This window comes from Pseudopipra pipra, chromosome 14 (assembly GCF_036250125.1).
Source record: "Pseudopipra pipra isolate bDixPip1 chromosome 14, bDixPip1.hap1, whole genome shotgun sequence".
NCBI classification, from domain to species: domain Eukaryota; kingdom Metazoa; phylum Chordata; class Aves; order Passeriformes; family Pipridae; genus Pseudopipra; species Pseudopipra pipra.
In genome coordinates this window covers 7,223,797-7,249,562 of record NC_087562.1, presented here as the reverse complement: position 1 = coordinate 7,249,562, position 25,766 = coordinate 7,223,797, and the positions used below count along the sequence as shown (strand labels likewise).

The window sequence follows — 25,766 nt, the reverse complement described above, 5'->3', positions numbered from 1 at the left end:
ATGTGGACATCTCCAAGGTCTCTTCTTCTGTCTGAGCTGGTGCATCCTTGGAATTACAGGGGGTCATTCCCCACTGGAGGTGGAGGGGCAGGATGGGTCAGCTGGGGTTGGCAGCATTTCCACAGGGGTAGCACCTCCCTGCAGAGAGTCCCAAGGGACACAGGGGGATGTGTCGGCATGACCCACATCTGTCCAGCATTTCTGTGAGGCTGAGAGCCAGCTGGGAGACATGGAGAGCTCCCAGGCCCTGTGAGCAGCTGTGCTCCCTGTGCTGGGAATGGGGCTGGGATGAAGCTGTGCAGAGCACGTGCAATGAGGAGCCCAGGTCTCAGCTGAGCGGTGGGAAAGGCTGCCTGGGGCTGGGGTTTTGCTGAGCTGGATGTGCTCAGAGCCCTGTTTTCAACTCTGCTGCAAGTGGATTTGGTGTGTTTATATGGGCAGCTCATTCCTTGGTACCCCAAAAGTGTACCCCTATAGCTGTTGGTGCTGGGAAATGAATGGGATATTGGAGGGGTTTCCATTTCCCTCCATGGGCACCTCACATGGAGGCAGAATGATGAGATCTGGGGGCTCTGCCCTTGCTCCATCTCCCAATGAAAACGGGGTGCTGCCCTATCCTAAACCCACGACCCCTGGATCCCTCTGGCACAGGGAGGCTTTGCAGCACCTCTCCATGAGCCGCAGCCCCCAGGGAGCCGGTGCTGACACGAGCCAGATTTCGGAGCAGGGCGCAGGAGGCTGGCGAGGGCTCTCCTTGGCAGAGCAGCCAGGGAACAGCTTGCGGCAGCCTCTCTCCCTCTCCGAGCGCCTGCTGGGGTGCGTTCCCTAACCTTTCCTGCCTCCGTTCCACTCCTGTGTTTCTCTCTCTCTCCTCTTTTTTTTTTTTTTCTCCTTTCCCCTAACTGTAAATGCGCCATAAAAATGGATCAAATTGCTTAAATCACTGTCATTAAATCAGTGTGAGTCCCCCCTCCGCCCCTGTGCTCGAAGCCTGGCAGAGAACATTTGTTCCAAAGGCTGAACAGCCGTCTTATTGCTCTGAAAGCATATTTGCTGCTTGATGGAAGGAGGAGAGGGGGAGAAAAACAGCCTGCAAGGGAAGGAGGGGGGTGAAAGCACCGGGGGCTGTTTCTCCTTGGACACAGAGGGGGGAGCGGGGGATGGATCCTGCGGGCTGGGTCCTACCTGCTCAGCTCTCTGTCACTAGTAGGTGATGGATGGCAGGGATGGGGAGATCAGGGACACTGCCAGGGTTGGTTTTGATGGTGAAGCAGGGGGGTTGTGGCATAGGGAGTGGTAAAGTGGTGTGGTGGGGATCACCGTGCCAGCACAGCCCCCATAGCCCCATCCTGCAATCCTGCAAGCCTCGGTGGAGCCACTCTCCATTCTGACCGGATTGAAACCCAGCAGTGATGCCGTCATATGGCTCAGTCTGGTGCATGCACAGGAGAGCAATGTATTCCCAGTAAACAAGGCAGGTCGAGCTGGTGAACCTTTCTGAGCCCCTGGGTTGATTAAGCCCTGCCAGTCCCAGCTTAAAGAGCGGCTTTAGACCTGCTGGTGTTTGCACATCCGAATAAAAAGCTTTTGCAAACCCTCACTATGGGCCCCGCTGGAGCCGGCGGCTTGGAAGAGCTGGGGAAAAGCGATTGCTCTGGAAATTCAGCGTATTTTAGGAGCCTGGTTTGGCAAGTTAGCGATGGAGGCAGAGACAAGGCTGACTTCAGGAGCTGCCGCGTGTTCCCACGCCGGCACTGGGCCACACGGGGGGAATGCAGAAACGCTTCTACCCAGGTGGTCTGGAAAATCCCTATAGAGAGGAACACAAATGCCAAGGAGAGCCAGGAGCTGGAGGCGGATCAAAGGCAGGGGTTGGGGAAGGGGCTGCCACAGGTGGCAGGTGCTGGCAGGGCGAGCACGGCTCAGAGGCACCACTGAGCACATCCCAAAGGCACCGCTGTGCCGAGCTCTCCTGTTTTTACAGAGCTCCAGACCAGGCTCTTGCAAAGCTGTTGCACTTACCAGTGACTTTCTGGACCAGTGCTTTGTCCCTAGGAAGGTTTCTCAGAGGATGCTTATTCCCTCCCCGTCCATCATCCTCCACCCCGCTGAGCTGGGATGTCGCCTCCTGCCCTGGAGCTGCCTCCAGGGCTTTGCCTGAGCACTAAGGATGGGCCTGGGGTTTGCCTCCAAACCAAAATATGACCCTGGGGATGCTGTGTGGTGGGGGCTGCCCGTGGACCATGGCAGGGCTGACTGTAGTCTCCTGCTGCACCAACCCATGCTCCAAAGCCCGCGGGAAAGCAGGAAGATGAGATGCACTGGCACAGAGCCCCCCGCGTGGGGCAGAGCTGGGGGGCACAGGCAGCCAGGCTCCTGCCTCTGCCCTGGATACAGTAGCTAAAAGCCAACCAAGCCTAAATGCAGAACAGCTCCGAGGGCTGGAGAGCTGCCCAAATTTCTACAGCGCCAGATTAAAGACGCACCATCTTGCAAAGGCTGCCCGGAGGCTGGGGGAGCTCAACCTTCCCGAGGCACTGCACACTCGGGCTGCCCGCCGGCACGGGCTCGGCTTGCCTCCAGGTATTGCTCTGGGGAGCCAAGGTGGTCCTCCCCATGTCTTTGAAGATGCTGTGCCACATGAGCAGGGACCCCCATGCCCTTGAAGACCCTGTACGTAGCAAGCAGAGACCCCCTAGCCATGAGATGGGATTTGGTTTTCGAGGGTCCCCCTTGGAAATGGGAGCGTGGAGGGGGAAACACAGCCGTTCCCTCCTCCAGGGCTTTGCAGATTAATTATTCCCAGGGCAAGGAGCTGCTTAATGGCTCTCCCACTCCTCCCCCCTTCCCATGGGAAACTGCAGGGACAGCTTCTCCTTGTCCCTCTGGGCCAATGCATGTCAGGCTTAATCCCTGAGCATCCTGCTGTGTGCTAGGGACACTCAGAGCTGATCCTTGGCCCTGGTCTAAATCAGGAATAACTCCCTTAAAGGCAATGGGGGTGAGTTAATATCTCCGAATGCTGTGACACATGAATGCTCCGTGTGGGAAAGCAGGACTGAAGAATAATCAGGTTTTGTTTAACTGTACTGTACTTTGGGGAGAGGAGCAACACTTCCCCTCCATTCCCAGCTTTTGGTCTTTACTTCGGCTTCTGAATGCCTGAGGGCAGATCTGTCTTGACAAAAGTGCTAATGGAGAAAAAAATGGATATTAATTCAGGGGAAGTGCTTTCAGACAGGAATTCATCTCTGTAACCACCACTGAGGTACAGGAGCTGTTCAGTGTGAGCAGTGATTTTCCTTCCGACTGCATCCACAAGGATGCTGAGGGACAAGGCTCATTTTGGGCCTGTCTCCTCTATCCTGGTCTCATCTATGCTTTTCCCAGACCAGCTTTCCACCCCATAGAGCTGTATCCTGGCCAGAGCTGGGCAGAGCAGCCTTGCTGGGCTTGCTGGGTCTGCTTCAAATGTGCTGTAGAGCTCCAGGGACTCAGTGACCTTCACATCCAGTCTCTCCATCCACAAGGAAAGGGGATGTTGGTCTGCCAGGTAGAAACGGAGAGCAAGCAGGAGCAAGAACTAGCATGGTTGGACCAGATACAGACCTGGGGGTCTCCTAGGCGGTGATGCCAGTCAGAGCATCCAAAAGACCCTCTTACCTCCAGGTTCCCTGCACCACAAGGCAGTACAGGGGAGAGGGTGTGATTTCCCCATTTTCCACCCCAAAACACTCTGAGAAGCAGAGAGGGGTCATAATCTCAGGCATGGTCAAACCCTTGGCTTGATCTCTCCACAATGGGGTAAAGGACCCAGTCAGACTTCATGGGAATGGGTATTTCTGCCCTGGGATGGGCTACAGCACTGCAGAGCCCTCACAGCTCCCTTAATTGCAGGTGTGTGTTTATTGCTTCCTGACGGAAAGGGCCACATCTGGGACCCATTTGCTTAGGACCTTGTTAGGGGGTTGTGGTCTCAACCACTCTTTGCCTTGGCCTGACCATAATCCTGCACTTTGGATAATTCCCTGGCAAAGCCTGGCACAGCATGTGGCTCTCAGTGTTGGCATATCCTGTAAGCTGCTTCACCAGGAGGACCTCATTGCCAAGACTGACCACCTTCTGCATGTAGGAAGCCATCATGGTGCTGAACTGGCCAAGGACCTCTCTGTGTTAACCATCAAACTCTCCATGAACTTCATCCAGCTGTGCCTGAGGCTACACACACAGAGAGATGGCTGGAATTGCCAGCAACGCTGGGCTTGGGTGGGAATTTAAGCCCTGATGTCCTTCAACAAGACAAGAAAGTGTCTTTCCCAGCTCCTCAATGGCTGAGCTAACATTCTCCTTGACCATTTGCTCCCTAGGAGCAGTCTGCCCACCAGATGGTTCCTCATCCAAGAATCCAGCAGGCCCACACCTGGCCAAGGCTGGCAGGAGCCGTGCTCGCTCCTCCAGCCTCCCCATTGCTCCTGTGCTTCCCAGTGCATGGTGCTGGTGGTGCTGCTGGGCTCTGGGCTGATGACTGGCAGGATTGGATGCTGGTGGGATACACGGCTTGAAGCCACCACAGCCACACCCAGCACGTTCCCACCACAGCTACCTGCCCGGCAGGAGAGTGGGGAGGATGAAAAGAACTTCTCTGCTGGGAAGAACACCTGGAGGAGGAAAGAGGATGCAGCCTGGCTGTAGCTGCCTGGGAACCTCTTGGGCTCTGGAGCTTTTTCCCGATGAGGCCCCGCAAATCCCACAGTGGGATCTTGGCTCCGATTGCAGGGCGTAACGTATGGATCCAATATAGCACAACCCATGTTTGTCAGAGCAGCCCTTGAGCTCCAGCAGATGCAAAGTTTCGAGGAAATTGTGGTTTCTGCATGTGTTTCTAAATGCTGGATCCAAACAGGGTTTTTCTCCTCCACCTCCAGCTCTTGCTGGGAGGTAGCAGGACAGCAGGCTGCTTCTTTCCCTGCTTTCCTCCCTTGAAAGAGATGCACGAGGGGCTGTAATTCCCAACACATGGTTTTCCTGGGGAGGCTGTGCTGCCACTTATGCTGGTGGGAGAATAAAATCTCGTGTATTTGGGGAGTGAGGCTGTTGGACAGCCCTGTGGCAGCCAGTTCCAGCATCCCCACGCAGGTAGTCATGGCCAGGCGTCATCACTGTGCTCGTTTTCAATTAAAAGCTGATTTGCTACAGCCCTTTCCTGACCTTCAGCCTGGCAGGCTGCTGTTCTGCAGGGAAAACAGCCCTGCTCACCACCTCCCTCCCTCCCTCCAAGCTCTTGTTTCCTTCTACTGTGCCCGAGATAACACCCTGTCTTGCTCTGTCATCATGTCTTTATCTTAACCCTACAGATTTTTTCCTTTCCCAGTGAGCTGGATGATTTCTTAATGCTTATTGACAGGGTTTTGTGAGCACAATACAGGACCTGGGTGTAGGACATACAGGATCCTGGGGGTGGTCTGTGCTCCAGTCTCAGGGAAGGGAAGGCTGTTTGGGGCATCTCCCTATAGGGTTGACCCTGCGGGGGTTCTCAGGGTTCAAAACAGACCCGGGGGACTGATGGCAGGAGGTGCCACACACACACAAGACCCTTGGCTTGCCTGACTGAGACCCCCAGCTGTGCCCACCCCCAGCACCTGTAGCTGATGTTGCTGCCAGCATTGCTGCTGCATAACCAGGGTCTCAAGGAATTCTCCTTTCCCAAGAGTCCTGAGGCGTCTCCCATTCCCGATGCCTGATGCTGCTGCCAGAGTTGCTGCTGCATAACCAGAGTCCCATGAGATTCCCCTTCCCTGTGGTTCCAGAGGCATCTTCACTTCCCACTGTTCACGAAGCATCCCTCCTCCCCGTGTGCTTTGGAGATTTCAAGGCCATGGAGTGGGCAGGAATTGCTGGGCAGGCTCTGGCTCAGCATCCCTGGTGCCAAGCCTGGGGACCCGCAGGCAGGGCAGCTTTGGCCAGGCCCTCTGCCAGCTCTGGGACTGCAACGACAGCTTTGAATTTAGCAAGCTGCAGACTTTGCCTTCCGGATGCCAGCCTTCCAGTACCTCCTATGGATTTGCTTATGAGAGGGAAAAATGTTGAGCTTTGGATCAAAGGAAGGAGGAGGGAGTTACCTGTTGGGATAGAGACCTTTCGCCTGGGGATGGAGATGGGAATGGGAGGCAGGGTGGCTCCAGGGGAGGTTGCAATCCCCTGGGGATGGAGATTTGATTTGTATCCTGGGGATTTGTTTTATTTACTGGAGATTTTATTTATTTCCCATATGGAACATGTCGCCCAGCTCGGCTGAGTGTCTCCACAGGCTCAGCCCGTAGCAGGGGCCATAAGGAAAAGCCTTAAGTGAGAGGTTACAGTGACCTGGATCCAGAAGGGCTCTTTGCCAGCCAGGGGGATAGAACAGCCACACACGAGTTTGCCGAGGCGGTGGGAGACAGGCTGAGCACGGGCACACTCAGCACACACGTGGCAGGAAGGGGCAGAAGGGTCTCCGCCAACCGAGATGGAGCCTGCGGGGTGAGAGCCGAGCTGTCCCCGCTCTCCCTGTCCCTGGACCAGCAGAGGGCAACAGTGACCTTTGCAACCGGTTTGTCCCCAAAAAATCACCCTCCCTGCACCAGTGAGGCTTGGCAGGTGCGTCCCGGCTGCAGGGGACAGGGAGGTCCCAGGGGGTCTCCTGGTCCTTCCGGGGAACATGGACTTTTCTCAGCATCTGCTGTGCAAAGTGGTAGGTTCGTGCTTGACCTCGTGTGGTGATCCCATCGATGGAGTGACAATTCCCATCTTGGAGTCCATCAATGGGAGGGAATAGTCGCCCCTGGATGTGCTCCAAAGTGGGAACTGTTCTTTCAGTGAGGGGCTCCAAGGTGGGAATCATTACCATATCAATGGACTCCAAGGTGGGAATCATCACCATATGAATGGACGCCAACGTGGGAATTCTTACCCCATCAGTGAGCTTCAAGGTGGGAATCCTTATCCCATTGATGAGCTCCAAGGTGGGCTATAAAGCAGGGAGAGCTGCTCTGGGCCTGAATTTTGGGGTGTGCAGAGCTAGCTCTGCTCCTGGCACTGCCTCCGAGGGCGATGGTGTTGCCATCAGCAGAGCTGCTGTGTTTCCTAGACCATGCATCCTCTCCAGGAACATGGTTTCAGGAAAGGACTAGTAGTACTGATGAAAGATGCTTGGCTGCTCCCCTGAAGCCCAAGTAGCAACCCTAATGCTTTGGGAGGGAATGACATATGGATGTCCACATATGCTGGGATGGGCAGTGGGATGTGGCTGTGGTAGGTGGTGGAACAGCCCTTGCAGAGGTGCTGGAGGAGGGCTGGGATGTGGGAGATGGGCACAGCTGGACCCGGCTCAGCTGTATTTTGGAGGCTGAAGCAGGATGAGTGCTGAGGAACCTGAAACTCAGAGTAGAGATGAATCCTTGCCCCCAATCCTCAGTTGCCAGCCCCTCTGCAATTAACCTCCTGAACCAGCCAGCAGGCTGAAGCCACAATTTTCCTTATGGAATAGCTCAGTCCCTCGCCCTGCACGAAGGTCAGACCCAGAGCGGCCCTTAACGTCGGATCGACCTCCCCTTAATGTCCTGGAGCTGCTGGGAGGGGGAGTCTGGCAGCCACAGCCCTGCCACCGTGGCCAGCCAGAGGGGTGGGCGAGGGGGGGTGGGCCTTCGATCTTCCCGCAGATGTGGGAGTCAATCCATTTGCTGAAATGAATGGGAAATGCTTGAAAGGCTAAACCTCAAATGAGGTATTGACTATCTGCCGAGCGGGCAGCACTACCTGCTGCAAGCTGGGTCGTGCTTCCCATCGCTGTGCACACGTGTGTGTGTGGAGTGGTTGGACCCCCTGGCTGTGCCAAGGGGTGGCTGGCATCCCATGTTGTGGCTCCAGGGATGCTGGAGCAGGCACCACCTTTGGATGAGGTTTTCCACTGCCCACTGTACCCACTCACCGGGGAGCTGGAGCCTTCGGTGAGTGTGCGCTCCAAGGCGAGACAGTTGGGCTGAAATCCTGCTGTCACGCTTCGGTTAATATTAAACCATTAAATGTGCTCAGCTCTTAATAGAGGGGCTGGTTGGAGCCTTAACCCTGTGTTTGCTGGCAGCTGGTGAGCGTCTGCCTCTCCTCTCCCAGGGATGGCAGTCCTGGCCCTGCTTTGCACATCCTCGTCACCGAGGTTTTTGCTCTGTAGGCTATTTTATTTTACTTTAATTTTCCCCCTCCAGATATTCTGCCTCCTTCCCTGGTCACAAACCCAAGGCCACCCCGCCAAATATGTTTTTAAAAGTCTATTCATTCGAAATCCCGTGATACTCTGCAAAAATGGTGTTTGAACAAACTCGAAATCATACTTTAAAGAAAACACAGCTGTTTAATTACAGCCTGCATGCAAAGCAGCCTCCATCATGTGAGGGTAGGAGCTGGGTGCTGACTGTGTGTTTGGCCTCTGATCCCCTTTAATCTCTGCAGTCAAAGGATTTTGGTTTGATTTCCTTTTATTTCCCCACCCGGCTTGGAATCTGCAACCAATTTGTTGTTGTTGTTTGGGAAATAAACCCCAGGGAAAAGGTCTGGATCCGGCGCAGCCGGGCTTGCACTGGCTCTTGCCGTGCCGCCTCCTGGTTACCCCAGCGCCAAGAAAAAAATCTGTTTTCCCTTTGCCCATCCTGCTCTGCTTTTTTTGGCCCATCTCTCTCCCGCCTCGAAGGAGCCGATGACTTTCGCATCTGCTGCTGCATCTGTTTTCCCCATCGGGTCCAAATGTGCCGATAACTTCAGCTGGGAATGGGAGCCCACCGGTGAGGAAAAAAACCTTGCTCCAGGAGGAATTAAGTGTGAAAAAGGTGGGGGCATGTGAGTGGCTGGGTGTCCCACCATTGCTTGGACCCCTTCAGAGGTGATAAATCCAACCAGGGATTTTAGGCAAGTGAGATGGGGATGCTGGTTGCAGTCTCCTTCCACAACATCATTTTCTTTTGGGATGAGGAGCCCTTAGTGAGGACACCAGGCTGCTTGGCTGGTGAGGACACAGTGATGTTACTGGAGGCTGCAGCCCCAGGTTCATCCTGGTACAAATCCGTTGCTTCCAGGCTCTGCTTCTGCCGAGGCTCTTGCCTGAGGGGGATTCAACAGCAGCAAGCAACAAGGCAAATAACCCTTGGCCCTGGATTAAAGCACAAAGCTCCAGGCAAGCCCTGGTTTGCATCACTGGGGGGTGGCTGGGGGCTGTCCCTGAGCTCCAGTGGTGGACTGGTGTCCCAGGGAATTGCTGGCTGTGCACTGGGACCTCCAAGGCAGCAGGATGAGCTCCCTCGGTTACAGCAGCTGGTTGTTCATCCGAACAAGATGTGGTCAAGGCGGGAGACTGAGTGTCCTCATGATGTCACCAGCTGTTGGGGACAGTGGGTTATGTCCCCTTGAGCTATGTTGTCTCCCTGGGGTGACCCTGGGATAGCTTTGACCAGGCTCTTCTGTGATGCTTCATGCAATCCAGACCATTCTCTGTGCCTCTCCTTGTCCTGTTGAGATTTATCCCACACATCTACCCTGGTCAGCCCTGCCTGGACCCTGCACCCTGCATGGTCTTCAAACTGTTCTCAGCTTCAGTCTCCAGTTTTGATTCCCCCTTGGAGGCTTGCACCAGCCTTTCATTCCACTCTCCTCCGCCGTGGCCGGTGCCTGTGCCATGAGCCTTTCCAGGCGAACATTAAAGCCTTTGTCTGGTTGGGAGTGCGGAGCAGACCATTTAGGAGGAATTAGTGGTTACATTGAAAGGGGAAAATAAGGGCTCCTGGGTTAAATGCACTTTAAATGTCTTAATAATTGCAATTGGCCAACTCGTTCCTCCCCGGAGCCAAAAGCCTGTAATATGGGAAGCTTTTCTCTAATCAAGAGCAGCACTGATACCTTATGTAGGAAGCCACATAGGATGGAGGGAATTATTTCTCAGAGCTGCCTGTCTGTCATCCCCCAGCTGCCGGGCGGCCCCTCTGAACCCGCCGGTCACCAGCACAGCCGGGATGGGGTTTGGGATGGCTGTGTGCCCTCCCATCCCCGGTGATGGGTCTGTGGGACATCAGTCGTGCTCTCTACCCCGAGCGAGGGTGGCCTTGCTCTCCCCACTGCCAACCCCCCCGGGTTGTCCCCCTGCCCGGGAAGCACCGCGGAGCCCCGGCAGCCGCCGCGTTGCTGGCGGGCAGCCTGTTAGTGCCATCCAGGTGGCTGGCTGAGCCCCCGAGCAGACACATCCCGGCTCCCTGGCTCCAGCCGCCGCACAACCACGTCATCCATCAGCGATGACAAGCTCCTTTTGCAAGAAGCCTTTGTTGGCACCCGGTGCTGAGCCAAGGAAGGGGGGAAAAGCGGGCTCGCTGGCTTGCGGCAGACCTCCAAGGCGAGAGCATCGGCCCCGGCAAGGACCAGCCCCCTCCCTGCCAGCAGCCGGGGGAGGGAGGTTAAAAGGTGCAGCTTGGAGGAGGTTAAAAGCAAAGCGGCTTTTAATTTATAATGTGGCCGAAAGAGAAATGGTAGCCAAAAAAGATAAAGATGCTGGAATAGCTGGAATTCTCCAGCCGCCACGACTCCGAAGGGTAAAGCCGCTGGAATGTGTGTGTGTGTCGGGTGGGGGTTCTGCTCTGTCCCCCTCGGGATGTCCCCCACGTCCCCTCTGCGAGAGCAGGGCAGCAGCAAGAGGCAGGAAGGAGGGAGGTGGTGATGCCCCAGGGTGCCTGTGCACCCACGCAGCTGCGTCGGGAGTGGGACTGCTGGGGTGCAAGTCTGCCCCTGCCCTCGTCCCCCCGCAGCTGCTTTTGGTGCTGAACTGGGACCTGCCACCACCCTGCCTGGGGGAGGGCAGGCTCGGAGGTGCTCCCGGGGCAGGGACAGGGGCCAAAGTGCCTCCGTATTTGGGCTCAGCACTTGGCTCGGAGTTTGCGAGGAGCACAGCCAAAATTGAACAAATGCCCAAGGAGGAGGATGGTCTGGGCTGCTTCTGCTGTGGAAAGCAGGGAGAGCAGGGGCAACTCCCCAGCCTGCACCCCTGGGTGCACCCCCCAGCAATGTGGGTGGCAAGGAAGAGGTGCAAGCTGGCTGGGAGGTCTGCTCTTCCAGAGGGGCCATAAGGATGGGTCTGCCCTTTCACAAGGTCTTTTGCATCTCGGGTTTCTCGGATCTGGGTAACCTTCAAGCAAGGCTGGCCTTTAGCACCTGGCTGCATCGCTCAGGGCTCGGGCCACCGGCCCACGACGGGAGGAGCCCTCTCCCCATCTGCTCCCTTCCCTCTCCCCGATCCGCTTACAATAGCCCATTCACAAATCCATCCCTGGTCCTGGAAGAGGGGAGGAGGGAAAGAACCATCAAACCCCGCCTAGATGGGGAAACCCCCTCAGAAAGGGAGGGGGAGCGCTCCATCCCCTTGCTGTCATGCCTGCAGTGATGGGGCAAAGCACATCCCTGCTCCGGGGATGAAATGCCTCTGCTGGGGAGACTTGAGATGGAGCTGGTAATGCTTGTGCTGCCTTCCCACGCTGTGCCATCTGCTCCATGCTGGGAAAGCCAGCTGGAGCCATTGCAGGGCTTTGGGGACCAGGAGAGGACAGATGCCCCCAGCACACCCATGTGCACCCCGGTGTGCCATGGCAGCGCTGCCCCAAGGATGCTCAGTGGGAGCTGTGCATGTCTTGGCTCTGTGCTGCAGTATCCGTGGGTCTCCTTGGACCTGGCAGCAGCAGCAGACATGGGTCAGGGGGAGAAGGGCCTGTTGGAGTGGTACCAAGTGTAGGGCCTGGGTGTGGATTCGTCTCCCAGTCCCTGGCAGAACAAGGAGTCCCTGTGTGGCTCTGGCAGCGAGCGCCGGGCGGGCGGCTCGGCCGCAGACACAGCTTGTGTGTCTGTGAGCGGCTCCATCCGCTCTCCTGGTGTGAGCTGGGATGGATGTCCATGCCCAGGCTGGTGGGCTGGGGCTGGGGCAGGTCTGAGCCTCCTGCCCCAGCCTTGCCAGCTCTGTCTGCACGGATGGATGCCCTGACCCAGTTATTGGCTCTTTGCTATTGCAAACTCCAGTCAGGCATGAAAACCAGGGCTGGGGCTGCCTTGACAGAGATGAGGGAGTTTTGGGGTTTGTTTTCCATACCAGGCTGGAGTGAGATCAGCCTTGTGGCTGGAGGCAGAGCCTTTCCAGCCCCATCCCTTCCCCATGCAGTGTGAAACCACTTAGGGCATCTTGGGTGGTGCCGACTTGCCCAGGGCCAGCCTGGGTTGCTGACACTTATTTCAACTCCCTGTTTTCTCCTTTTCATGGTTCATTTTCCTTCCCTTCAGCTGGGACACAGGACAAGTGGCTTCCTTGATTTTTTTTTTCCATGGTGTTTGTAACAGCAAATCTTGTTCCTGTAGCCACTTAACAGAGATGGTGTTAAAGCAACAGAGTTTATTTGTTGCTGCAGCTCCAGGCTGCCTGGCATCCCCTTTCCAGTGGGATCGCAGGCAAAATCTGGCAGCAGCAGCCAAATTATCCATGTTTTGTTTGTATGGCAAGGGGAAGCAGCCCCTGGGATGGCACAACCCTGCTGTTGGGGCAGAGAGGCCTGGGATGCTTCCCTCAGTGATATGGGATCCCCCCCAAAATAGCAGATATTTTCTGCTCTATTCTCCAGTGTTTTTGCTCCCAGTCTGGATATGGGGAGTTGTACTAGTAAAATAAAGCATCCCCTTGTTCCTGTGGGTGCTCAGGGAGCAGACCTGATGCTCAGAGCTTTAGGGGGTGGGTGGAAGCCCCCAAAAGGCACTTTTCTCCCCAAACTTCTCTGACAGCTTGGAGTGACCAAATTTGGCTTTGGGTATTGAGGTCAGGCCCAAGTGCAGTTTTGCACCATGCAACAGAGCTTCTGAGGTGGAGGAGACCCCACTACTGCATTCAGGGGGAAAGGAAGGAGATTATGTCCCCCTGCAGGCTGAAAAAAACCCCATTTTCCAGTGCCTACAGGGGAATGTGGAAGGAGTATGTATTTCTGCCCTTTCCTGCCATATTTGCACAGAGGCAGCTTCCAGCATCCTTCTGACCAGAGAGGATCCCCATCCTGCTCCATTGCTGCACCTTCCTTATTTACTTTGAGTTATTTAGGTGGAAAAAGAAGTAATACCAGGACTGAGCCCTCCCCCATCACCACTGCTCTGTAATTAGTGTTACAGCAAACCCATTAATGCCATCGCTGGAACAGGAATTCCTCCAGCCGCTAGCCTGGGAAACAAAAGGGATTTTTTTTCTCCCCCCATGGCTTTATTGTTGTGGGAATACCCAGTGCCCCGGCTCAAAGCCATCTCAGGCAGATGTTGTCAGCCTGAAAATCCTGCTCCTGAAATCCCATTCATCTTGTTCCCACTGTTCCTTAGTCTTCCTTCCTCTCACCACGATGGAGGTTTAGCCCTGGTTTGTGGGATGAGGATGGAGCTGCTTCTCCCTGCGCTCCTGAATCGGAGCAGACACTGGAGGGAGTCTGCGTGGCTAAGCCAGGAGGCAGAGGGTCGTTTTCCCTGCTAGAAGCTGTTTTGCTGCTGAAAAAGCTGCATTATTTTACCCAGGGTAAGTCACACCTGAGAGCTTTCCTGCAGCAAAATCTCTGGCTGTTCCAAACCCAGCAGGTCCGCCCAGGAGGGTGCCCGTGGCCCAGCACGGGGAGTTATTTCATCATAAAATTAAAGCAACTCCTCTCTCTGCTCTGTTTTCACCCCGAGACTCAGCAGACACTGCTGAGCTTTTCTCAGCTTGTTAAGCTCAAGTCTAAGCTTTGAAATGGCAGCGCTGTCCCTGCGCTGGGACACTGGGTAAAAATAATGCTGGGGGGATGAAAGAGGATTTGCCATTTTTAGTTGAACCGCTGGAAGTTCTGCTTTTTGGCTTGTCATCAGGGCATTGCAAGGGGGGCTGTTCCCCTGGCTCCCCCAGGCGTGGGCTCTTGGCTTCGGAGCTGAGGCACCACGTGTGGAGCTGCCTGAGCTAAAGGGAGCAAGTTTTCCAGATGGGAAACATGTTGTTTTGTGGCCTATGTTAAATAATTTTAAATCTATAATCCATTAACAAATAAAAGCTCTGTGGTATAGGGTGAGGCGATGCTCTGGGTGCTGCTTTCCCACTGGAGCATGCCCTTGGGCTGTGAAAACCAGCTCTGAGGCTCCTCTCTCCTTATCAAACTGAGCAAAACCACTGGTTTTCCAGTGGTTGGGTATTAGAATGGCATCTGGGAAAATCTACCTTCAGAACTGACTGGATTGTGGTTCTACAGCCTGAGATTCTCCCTTATGCCCACGGTTTTTATCCCCATCAATGTACCCACAGATGCTCCTGCTATTCATATAGTGGCCTAATAGATATTTAGTTGTGGGTAAAGGAATAAATCCATGACTTTAATCCTGTTGAGCTTCTAGCTTTGCCACCATGGAGTGATGAGGAGTTCCCCAGGCTAGCACTGAGCCCTGGTTTGGAGACAAAAGGGGAGTAATTGTTTTTCTGCAGGCTGGTTCCTCTGCAGCTCTCCTGGTCCCTCTCCATCCCGTCGCCAAAGGATTTCTCCTCCTGTTCCTCCCTGCTCCTGCATTTCTGTGATTGGCTTCCCTGCAGCAAGGCAGTGTTGGGCAGCAGGGTTGCCTGCCCTGTCTGCTTCAGCCCCTCCTCCTCCTCTTCTTCCTCTTCCATCACCTTCTCTTCCTCTCTGGTTGTGCCTCTCTGTCCTGGCGTGCTACGAGCTGAGCAGTTTGCATTGATCCATCTGCTGCCACGCTTAGATCTCCTTCCCAAGGGATTTCGAGCCTGGCAGCATACAGGAATCACTCACTCCATCTTTCACGTGCCTTCCTTGCTGCTGAAACTCATGTGCTGCTGGCATGCCCCAGGCCCTTCCCCCAAACCCCTGATGTGCTCCAGCCCAGCCCCACAAGCCCCTTCAGTGTCCTCAGGCTGAATCAGGCCTCAATTCCTTCCCTCTGGAGCTGTTTGCAGCCTCCCCAATGTTGCTGACCTCCGTGGAGACTGTGGCAGCCCTTGGCAGTGCTCTGCATCCTTCACCTCCCACCCCCTGTGCCCCCCACCATGCATCGGCTGCCGTGTCTCCCTCTATGCATGAATCCTGTTCAGCCCCTGGCAAACTCCCGTGCCAGGAGCCGTTAGTTGGAATATCTTGGCTTGGCCAAGCTCCCTAATTTGAAGGTTTGCATCCAACATGCCCGTGCTGGCGCCCAGTGCTGTGTCTGTGCTGCTGTGTGGGTGGTGGGGAGCAGGTTCAGATAGTTTCCCCTTATGAGAGGGGGGAAGGCTTTCCTGGGGATTTTTCAGCCTTAAAGCTGCTATGTTTTTTCCATGGGCTCTCTAGCACGAAAGGAGCCTGGGACATCCTGCTCTGGTACAGCAGCAGTGAGTGATCAGGGAGACTGGGGAAGAGCCATCGCTCTCTCTGCTGGTGACAGTGGCCTGAGGTCCCTAAACTGGGGAGGGGAAGCCTGGACCACATTTATCCAGGAGTTTCCAAAATGTTGAGGGTTTGGCTATGCATCCCAGATTCCCTCCTGGCCGTAGGATGAAATGATGGTGGTTCCTCAAACTGTCTTGAAATCTGGGGCTCCCTCTGTCCTGACTGGGGTGAGGGGCCTGGGCTGATATTTATAGGACCTGGCTATCTCAGCACTGTTGCAAAAAACCCCACAGAGTGCCGAGCTGGATCCGAGTTCTCCGGGACTTTCCCTCCTGCATTTGTCAGTGTCAGCAGGAGTAATTTCATAAATATGCTGGGAGCAGGGGTGGGGACTTCACCCAGACTTTACGTCAATGTAAACAGCCCTAATTGGTGCTGGAGCCTCATAATTCCAGGATTTCCCCCCCTCCTTGCCCGCGTGTATCGAGGAAACTTGCAGTGCCAAGGCAAAGTGTGTTTTCATTCATAAATCCTGGGAGGGGGGAGCAGGGGCTCGCTGGCATTTCACCCTCCCAAATCTGACTTGTCACTGTCTTAAAGCAGTGGCAGAAACATGACGTGTTTAATGGGGAGTGCTGGGAAAAGAATAAATCCATTTACTGCTCAAAGGCTGCTCCAGGGGCTGCCTGATGGCCCCTGGGAGCCTTCCTCCCTCTCACAGTCCCTGTCTGATGGCCTATGTGTGACTGGAACCATATGGGCTTTTTGGGGGGCACACCCACCTGTCTGCACCTACCCTGGGGGTTACAGGGCTGGGAGACCCCACCTGGGGGCTGTGGGGCTGGGGTTGTGCAGGTCAGTCCCCTGGAGCAAGGAGTGATCCCTCTTTTCTTGCTGGCATGCATCACCATGGCTGTTTGTATTTGCAGCGAGGGTTTATTTAATCCATCCAGTGCTGGGAAACAGCTGGGATGGAAGAGGTATGGGTGGGTGTGTCTAGTAAGGGGTCACAGAGCCCCTCGACTCCTCCTTGGCAGCCCCCAGCCCAAGATTCCCAGCTGCCAATCACCCACTTGCACTAAAGATCTTTCCTTCCTATGAAATTTAGCTCATGAAAGTAGAAAAATCCAATTTAGCAGCCCCCAGGGCAGTGTCATGCTCAGCTGCAATCACACCCTGTGGCTGACCCACAGCGAGGGTTGTGGCTCTTGTGCGATGCTGTCTGGTTTCTCTGCTGGGAGGGGGTGTGTGGATATGCAGAGTTTGGGGTCCCAGGAAGGGCAGCATCACCCCTTCTTCTCTTTTTGAGCCTGGGAGACTGACTCACTGTGGGTGCAGTGTGGTGTGCAGGAGGGATTGTGGTCTCTTTTCTATGCTGGGAAAAGGGAAACTACTCACAGTGTCCAGAAATAGACTTAAATCCTCCCCCCTACCGCCCCCCAAAGAGCTGGAGTAAAATTCAAGGGAAATCAGATATCGTGGCCATATTTGCTTCCCACATCCCAGTCTGTGGGGACTGTGACAGATGGCAAAGCCATGCAACCAAGGTGGAGGACCCCAGCTGGTACCTGGGGGGCTGCGTGTGGCTCAGACCCCTCTGCTGGCAGTGCCTGCCTGGGGACAGCAGCAGGAGGGTGTGGGTGCAGCCTTCAACATCTGGGATGCTGCTTGTGGGCGTTGGAGCCAGGGGCTGCTGGGTACACTCCCACCACACTGGGCTTGACGGGGTAAATCCAGCCTTAAACAGAGCTGGGCTCCATCCTCCCCAGCCAGCTCTGGTGCAAAAGTCAGCCTGTTTATTTAAACCATATTTTAGCACCTCTGCTCTGCTGCTGGAGGGAAAACCCTGGGAAGGGCAGTGAGCAGGATCCGGGTGTCCTCGAGTGGGACTGGCTGCTCTGCTGCCCCGGCGCCGGGCGCGGGGACGTGCTGGGACTCGTGTCGCCCTGCCCTCCAGCACACACACTTATTTACGCCTTCATCCCCCTCCCTGACTTTGACATATTGCAGATGTTTTCTTTTCAGGCTGGTCAGTGGAAGAGGAATGGCTCCGTGTACATCGGAAGCGCTGTAAATCACTGCGATGGGTTTCTCAGAAGGGCCTCCAGCCAGGGCCATAAACATATTGCCTTGGGCCAATATGACATCCGTGGAGCTCCCTGGCCATCCACCCGGCCGGCGTGAGGCTCGGCGGCTCTATCCCATCCAACTAGCACTCAACAGCTGATAACTTTTTCCCCTTGCCTTTTCTTCCAAGAGCTGAGCTGTTCTTCAAACTCAAAAGCTCAGAAGGGCCTCCAGCCAAGAGCTTAAAGCCCAGGATGTAGGTTTTGTGAGCTGGGTGGTTTAGCGGTTACAAAACCCGTGCCTTGGTGTTCAGGCTGCTCCGGGACCTCCATCACAGGCCAAGTTCCCCCCCAAGCAGAAGTTCAGTCCCCCTCTTGTGAGCAAAGGGTCTGGTAACTCTGGAAAAGATAATTTATTTCTACTGGCCACAGCATCTCCCACTTCTTTGGGGAAGAAGTTAAAAAAAATCTTTGAGCACATTAAATTTTTTAAACCATAGTCATCCCCTCTGTTCTCCAGTGATTTCCCACCGGCAGGGTTAGGAAATCATGTTTTACATCACTTTGGCTGCCGACCCTTGTGAGAGATGTTGGATTTCAGACAGGAGCTGGAAGGGATCTTCTGAACTCACCTCAGCCCAGGCAGGAGGAGTCATTTCATAAAGAGGTATAGGAAGAAGTTTGGGCTAAAGAAAATAGCATTGAAAAAAAATCCTGAGTGATGGATACCCTGGTTGCACTATGGAATATCAAGTCTTCTGCTGGGAAGAAGGTGCTTCCCTGCTCAGTGTTTCTAAGTCCTTTGGGACCTTCAGGGAAGGGTTGCCCTCCCAAAAAGTTTGTAGCAGATGTGGTTCTTTGTGAAAAAGAGCAAATTGGGGATTTTAATTTAAACTTGTCAATATTTAATTACTGCACAGTCAGTGTTTCATCCACAGGTCTCATCATCCTCAGGAGGATGGCCATGGCACAGGGGAAACAATGAGACTGGGACCGTCATGGGAGAGGGAGGGTTTTCCAGCCCCCTTTTCTGGGTGTCTCTGAGTCCCACTGGTGCTCACACCAAGGTCAGGCTGGGATTTTATCCTGGCTCCCACTGGGTCTTTCCCTGTGGGTGGCTGCTTGGCATAAGCCTCTGCACAGCAGAGCTGCCTGCCCTCAGGATGCTCCCAAGAGACGTAACTCGGCTCGTAGACAGGTATCTGCTGCCTTTTATTAAAGGCAGGATACTGGCTCTGATGCTCTGACCCCCTCACCTCCAGCATTCCTGTTGACTCTGTGGGATTTGGGGACTCCTCCATGGTGGGGTGTTGCACGCAGCATCCTTGCTGTGGCATCCTGGACCACCGCGGTGCAGGTGAGCTGCTGGCAACAGAACAAGCCGGGAGCTGCTCCCCCACCTCCTGCTCTCCCTCCCTCCCTTCCCTGCAGAGCGTTTGGACAAATAAAGTTCGGAAAAAATCCGAGCTGGAGCTGCTGACTCCTTGTGCAAGCGGTTTAAAATAGGCCACGCTGTTCCAGGCTGGCGGCAGCCAGCTGGCCCTGTGGCCTCCCCACTGGAAAACAACCGGGAACAATAACACGGGAGCCCCGTGCCGAGCCTGTCACTGCAGGGCTGGGACGTGACCTGCTGCCACCCCGCCTCCCTGCCCCAAACACAGGGCTGAGGGACCCCGGGGGCATCACAGGGCTGGAAGGAGCAGAAGGGCAGCTTGGGGACATTAATGAGACATTTCCCTTTGTTGTGCAGGTGGGATGTCACCAGGACAGAGAACAGAGGGATCAGCACCGGGGCCAGGACGTGCCAAGGAGCATCCCCAATGATAGCATCTCCCCGTCTTGCCCCAGCTGTGTCCTTGTCTCTGCTCTGGTGGGTTCCTGGGCAATCCACCCACTGCTCCCATTGTGTTTGTGGATTTTGCAGACAAAGCAGCGGTGCTGGCCAGGAGCCCGGGGGGAAGCTGGCCCCAGGTGGGCTGGACAGCAAGGTGCCGGGGGGTAGGACCGTGTCCCCCCAGGGCCAGCCGGTGCCGTCAGCCCACAGTGCCTTTTCCGTGCTCGGCGGTCCTTCGGGGACAGGAAGAGCTGCATTGTAAGATGGCCTTCCAGGATTTCCTCCGGCAGCCCTTGGAGCAGGATGTGTCCGTCCACCAGCTTCCAGGGGAACCTGCAGCCTGCAGGGATGCTGGGGTGTCCTGGGGATTCTCCAGTGCTCCTTTCCAAGCCAGCCCCAGGGCAAGCCCAGGTGCTGTGGTCCTGGTAATCTCGGGGCCAGTTCCCATGACATGAGGGAGGGCTGAGAGCCATCAAGGAGGCTGGAGCCCCATCTGCCCTGGTCTGGTCCAGCTCAGCCAACAGGCTTGTTCACACCCTGTCCCCAAAAAAGTACAATGTAAAGGAGGCAGCAGGATCCCCAGGGCAAGTGGTTTAGCTCGTATCTGCTCCTAAAGATGATCCTAGAGCATCCTTGGCAGTCTCAGGGAATGTTGTGCCAGTGAGAGCTCAGCTGGACACAGAGTAGGAGGAGCACAGTCCCCTGAGGAAGATCCCGAACCACAGGCGTGGTGATGCAAGTTGTGAGGATGTGAGCAATGTGCTGGGGCTCCCAGGGGACCAGGGATGTCACCCCATTCCAAGCCTGTCTGCACACACTGGGAGCGCTGTCCCCGCCTTGTTCCCTTGTCCCTGACCACCACTTCTGGCCCCTGCTCTGCTTCCCCTCATCACAGTGCTTGGATTATTTTGAATCTTCCTTCTAATGTGGGCTGGGAAAAACAGGAGAGCTAAAGCATCCATCCTTGGGGACAGAATGGCCAGAGCTGTCTGCTCTGGCAGCACATCAGCCCAGAGTTGGGGCATCAACCAAAACCTCTCTCAGGGGTGCAGCATCCTCCCTGTCACTGGCAGGACATTGGCACTGCCACTCGTCCTCTGTGCCCGCTCCCTCAGCTCCGAGAAGGGCTATTCCTTGTTGTGAGGATTAATGGCTGTGTGCAACTTGCCTTGAAGAGCTCTGCACCTTGGCTGGGGGGAGGAGGAGGAGGATTTGGCAACTGGGAGCAGGGGGATTAGCAGAGATTTGTTGGATCTCAAGGAGAGAGGTGCCAAGTTTTATTTGTCAGAGGAGAAGTCCTGCAGGCAGGGGACCCCCAAGGGTGCTGTGTGTCCCTATCAGTTGGCTGCAGTGCCTGGGGCCAGCCAAGGGGGACCAGGGTTTTCTGTATGGGTGACCCTGTGGGCCAGTGCTGGAGGCAGATGTCATGGAGGAAGCTTTTGTTTTGGAATAGGGCCCACAGGCTCCTGGCTGGTGGGGTTATGGGGGCATCCATGTGCTGGCAGTCCTGGAGGATGGAACTCTGTGGGGCAGCTCGAGATGGAGCAAATGTGATGCTCCTTGAGATGTGCAGGTTAAAACCAGCTTGGGTTTAAGCTCAGCCCACACAGCGCTGGTCTCAAAATGCCCTTGGGAGTGCAGATCCCTGCTGTTGAGGAGCAGGGAAGAGGGTGAGCTTGTACCCTGGGCACGGGGAGCCTGCAACATCTTGTGTAACAAGGAGCAAGCATCAAAGGGAAATGCCTGAGCGAAGCAATAACCCACGCTAACAACAGAAAAAAAAAACCCTCTCCCCTTTCATTTCCCTCCCTCCCCTCTTGACCTTGAAGAATGCTGGAAGGTGTCATGTCATCAGCATTTCCCAGCCGCTGGGAGCTTGGGGGGGGGAATTTTTTTCTTCCTTCGGGGCACCCTGCCAAGAATAACAGCCGACTCCAGCAGGTCGGCACAGGAAGGGAACGGCTGGAACCTGATTTGCAGTCAGACGCTCGGAGAGCCAGAATGCGTTTTATTGAAGAGGTCTCCAAGGAGGCATAAACCTTTCCCCAAAAAAAAAGAAAAAAAAAAGCCTTTCCGATGAAGCTGTATTTTTTTATATACATTTTAAAAAGTCTTTAAGATAAACTTGCTTTTGGTTGCTGGTGTTGATTTAGGGAAAGGGCAGGAGGGAGGAGGAATGGGGGGATGCTGGGTTTGGGGTGCACCCTGATTTGAGGTTGTGTGTGTGTGGAATCCCCGTGGATGAAGGCATATTTTCCCAGTGGGATCAGGCTTCATCTCTGCTGCCTCCAGCGGGTCGAGTGCATCCCTCGGGATGGATGTGTTTAGCAGAGGTCAAAGGAGATATGCAGGCGAAATTCCTTGTGGGAAGGGGATGTTGCTTGCCCGGGAAACAACCTGGGCACAAGTCAAGAGATCCAGTGTCCTCATCATGACTGGTACTCCTGAGTCCCACAGTGTGGCTGGAGGTGTGGGGAGGTCCCCAGGGCAGGGACTGCTGGACTCTGAGAGCATCTGCATGGCTGGAGGGGGCAAATCCCTGCTGGAAACCCATATTTGGTCTGGGAAGTGATTAGCAGGACACATTGCTCTTCAGTCAGACAGGAACTGGCAAAGGAGATGATGCCTGGCCCAGATGGAAACTGCAGGAGGAGGGAAGGCTTTGTGGCCACAGAGGTACCTTCCAAGGTTGGTAAGGGGCTCTGGGGGCTGGTGGTGCCTTTTGACAGGAAGAGGGGAGCAGGGATTGGTACAGGGAAGTGATGAGCTGGTGTTATGGGGATTTGGGAGGTCTGGGCTCACATTTCCACAGATTTCCAGATTAGCCCCTTTGCCTCAGTTTTTCCAGGTGTGACAGCTCCAGCCTGCATCCGAAGGGATGTGTCCATCACAGCTGATGGGATCCAGTGCCATCTAGGGAAGGTGAGCCCACAGCAACAGGTGTGAGTGCCTGTGTCACCTGCACCGTGGCACCTTTCCCTGGCATCTGTGCTTGCCATGAAGGGGCTGGACCCTGCATGGGCTCCACTTGCTGCTGCTGCATGACCACGGACTTCTGCCCCTGTATTGCCAACAAAAATCTTTCCAACACAGGAGTTTCTCTTCTCACCCCTTGGCTGCAGAAGGGAAGATTGATTACTGGTGTACTCCAGCCTGCATTTACCAACCTACCTTCACAAAAGAAAGAAAACAAACCCCATCTATCCATTGCTTGGCCACCCGAGGGCACAGGAGAACCTCCCAAACAAGCACTTCCACCAATTCTTAGAGTGAAGACACCGGCGGCAGCCCTTGATCTCCAGCCATGGTGATGAACCTGCTGAGCTCCAGCCCTTGGTCTGTTAATCTCCTCCCTCAGCTCACTAAATCCAGGAAGATGTTCCCAATCAGGAGGGTGGGCCAGGCTGGGTTTGTTTGCAGAGCTTCATCCTTGGGAACATCTGGTACCCTTGGCTCTCCTGAGCTCCAGTAGGCTTTGGGGGAGCAGGAACTGTGGGTGGTCACACCCTGATGAACTATCACGGGGTGCCACGGGGTTGGGGTGATGATGGGGTGACAACTGCTGGTGCTGGGATCTCAGGGTGCTGCTGGCTGGGTGCTCTGCTGACAGCTTGGCTCTTCCTGGCTTATCCATGTCCCACAAACGGGAATCACTGGAGAGGAGCGGGGTCTGTGCTGCCGGCTCGCCGCCGGGGTTGTGGGATGTGGTGAAGCCATGCAGCTCTCCAGCTCCCTTCTAATTCCTTTCCCAGCTGCTTTGCCTCATCACCATGACCAGGCTGTAACCGGAGCAGGTCAGTGTTTTGCTGATGGAATGTTTTTCCATCGGGAAATACCAATTTCTGTGGGAACATCTCAATTCTGACCAAAGTTGTTTGTTTTTTTTTTTTTTAGGGGGAGGGAAAATACTTAAAAATTTGGCCTTTCCAGGGGTTTTCCTTCTTCCTACCGTTGCACAGAGGCTGAGTTGTGGCATGTGAAAGGTATGTGCTGATATGGGAATAAAATCATGGCTAAGGGCAGACCATGGTCTGCTTCAAAAAGCAAGAATATTTTTGAAAAAGTCAAAATGTAGTAAACTGGTGGATTATCCTCAAAAATACTTTCAAGTTGGATTTTGGAGTAAGATTCTATCTTTGTTTCTCTCTCTCTCTCTCTCTCTCTCTCTGCTTGGTTTGTCTTTTCCCATACAGTGCTACTTGGGCATCCCAGGCATTGCCACAGCCTGGGTTTGACATCCCGGGTACCAGATACTGGCAGGGGGGAGAGGCAATGCCAAAGGGGATTTTTGGCTGGGTAGAAGTTGCAACCTCTCCCTGCTTCCCTGGGAGATGAGGGTGCCCAACTCCCTTGGGCACCCTCAATTGCCTTGGGCTCTTTTGGAGCTCCACCAGCCGTGGATGCAGCCCCAGCTCCCCGTGGCTGCCCAGCAGGGCAGATGCATCTTCGGCTGGTGAATAATGGGCTGGGAATAGAAAGCTGAAACCAGAGACCACGTCTTCCTGTTGCATCTTCGGCGTCATGTGAGAGGCTCCTTCCCTCCCATCCCACTCGGCAGCAGCCAGGGCTTACCTAGAAATAGCTCCTGGCACTCATGGGGCAGGACCTCGACCTGCCCCGCCGCGTGCCGGGGAGCCGATGCCATGCACAGCCCTGCCACGGCTCCCTGCATCAGGGCCTGGAGGCCAAGCAGGAGCACAGCGGGCTTGGAAAATACTTGGAGCTTGGAAAACGCTTCGTGCTGCCCACAGGGGATGCAAAATTGCTGGGATGGGTTTGTGTTCTGGAAAGTGCAGAGTCCCTGCTCGGCACAAGCACCCAAGGGCACTGCAGGGGGGCAGCTGCTGCTCCTGGTTTTTTTACTGCTCTGCAAACTGTTATTATTTGCATTGACAAACCTTTTCTTCCTTTCCCCCCCCCGCCCTCCCTCTCTTCTCCACCCTTTTTTAATAGCAGCCTCTAACAGCCACACTCATTCTTCTTTGTTGACATGGCCCTTTGGCACCAGCACTTGGCATTTGTGGAGCTGCTTGCTCTGGAAGGAAAGGAAAAAAAAACTCTTAAAAACAAAAATCTTATAAAGAAAAAACCCACAACCAGCAACTGGGCCCTTGTGCCTCACAGGGGACATGGCTCCCTCCTGTCTCACAGGGCTTGGGGACACTGGGGGAATTGGGGCTTGGTCCCAGTGTGAGGGAGAAAGAGATGGGGCACAAGGTCAACTCCATCCTTCCTGGTGGGAACTATCCCAGCAGCATTCCCCCCAGGCATGGACCACCCTGGATCCTCCCTTGGTCCATAGCTGTGATTCCAGCATGGGATGGCCATGTCCCCTTCCTCTTGGCTCACCCCACAGCTCCCTGTCACCTGTGCACAGCTTTTCTTGGGTCATTATTTTTTTATTTCAGGCTCCCCACCGTGCAGAGGCAGATGTTCCTGCTCACACCAGCTGTGATCTTGGCTGAGAGCATCCTTGACTCACCTGCACGGCCACATGAAGGACCGGGGGAAATAGTTTACAAGGAGGAGAAAAGCTGAGCTTTTCCAGCAAATGGAACAGTAAAAAAAAAATCAATTAAGCAAGTCCAGAAGTTCAAAGAAAAGTTAAAGCAGAAGATAAGGGATATATCCCGACTGTTTCCATGATGCAGCCCTATATTTTCCATCTAAAATATCAGCACCGAGTGTGGAGATCAGCCTTTTGAAAATAAAGCGAAAAAAAAGCTTGCAGAGAAAAATACAGATGCTGAGTGCAGAGTTCAAGGTCTCTGAACCTCAGGCCAGTGCCCCAGCGTCCCACAGAGGCCACCCTGCCACCTTCGCCCTGGGCAGGTGACACTGTGATGCTCAGCTTGGCCGCCCCGTGCCTCAGTTTCCGCAGGTGGCATAGCAGGGATCATCGCAGGGCATTTAGATGTCCCTGCTGGATTTCGAGCAGGGATGATGGCAGGGCTGGGCTGCCCTTCCCAGTGCCCTTCCCTGCCTGGGTTTGCTCTCTGGCAGGGCGCCTGGAGCCCATGGGTGGAGGTGGGAGCCTGGACAGGCGCTGTGACGAGGCAGCGGCTGTTCTGCCTCCCCGGCCATGCACGGCTGGGAATTGCCTCTTTGAGAAATATTCCCTTTTCAAACAGCAGACCCTGCCGAGGATTATGCGGAGGGGGTGGCTGGGGGAACAGTCACGCTGTCTCAAAGGCACTGTGTTGTTTGAAATGCTCTTTAAGGCACTTGATGACTCACAGCAACAGCTGGAAGGAATAAGCAGTTGGTAATTTCCATATTAACCTCCCGGTCCCGGAGACGCAGGATCTGCAGCACGTGGCTGCTCCTAAGGGTTCCACAGAGTGGGTGCTGCTTGGTAGCATCCTGCAGTGCCCCAAGGGCCAGAGGGATGGGGATAGGGACAGGGATAGGGATAGGGATGGAGATTGGGGTAAGTATAAGGATAGGAAT

General features: G+C 54.9%; 1 long non-coding RNA gene across 2 annotated transcripts; it reads left to right on the top strand.

Moving 5' to 3' along the window:
- Positions 1-21,526: 21,526 nt before the first annotated feature.
- LOC135422046 (uncharacterized) lies at positions 21,527-25,043 on the top strand. 2 transcript variants are annotated; one of them, XR_010434304.1, is made up of 4 exons: positions 21,527-22,004; positions 22,156-23,110; positions 23,211-23,299; positions 24,725-25,043. It is a non-coding gene; the product is annotated as an uncharacterized LOC135422046 (long non-coding RNA). The 2 variants fall into 2 exon arrangements; XR_010434303.1 differs by having other exon boundaries at positions 21,527-23,110.
- Positions 25,044-25,766: the final 723 nt, after the last annotated feature.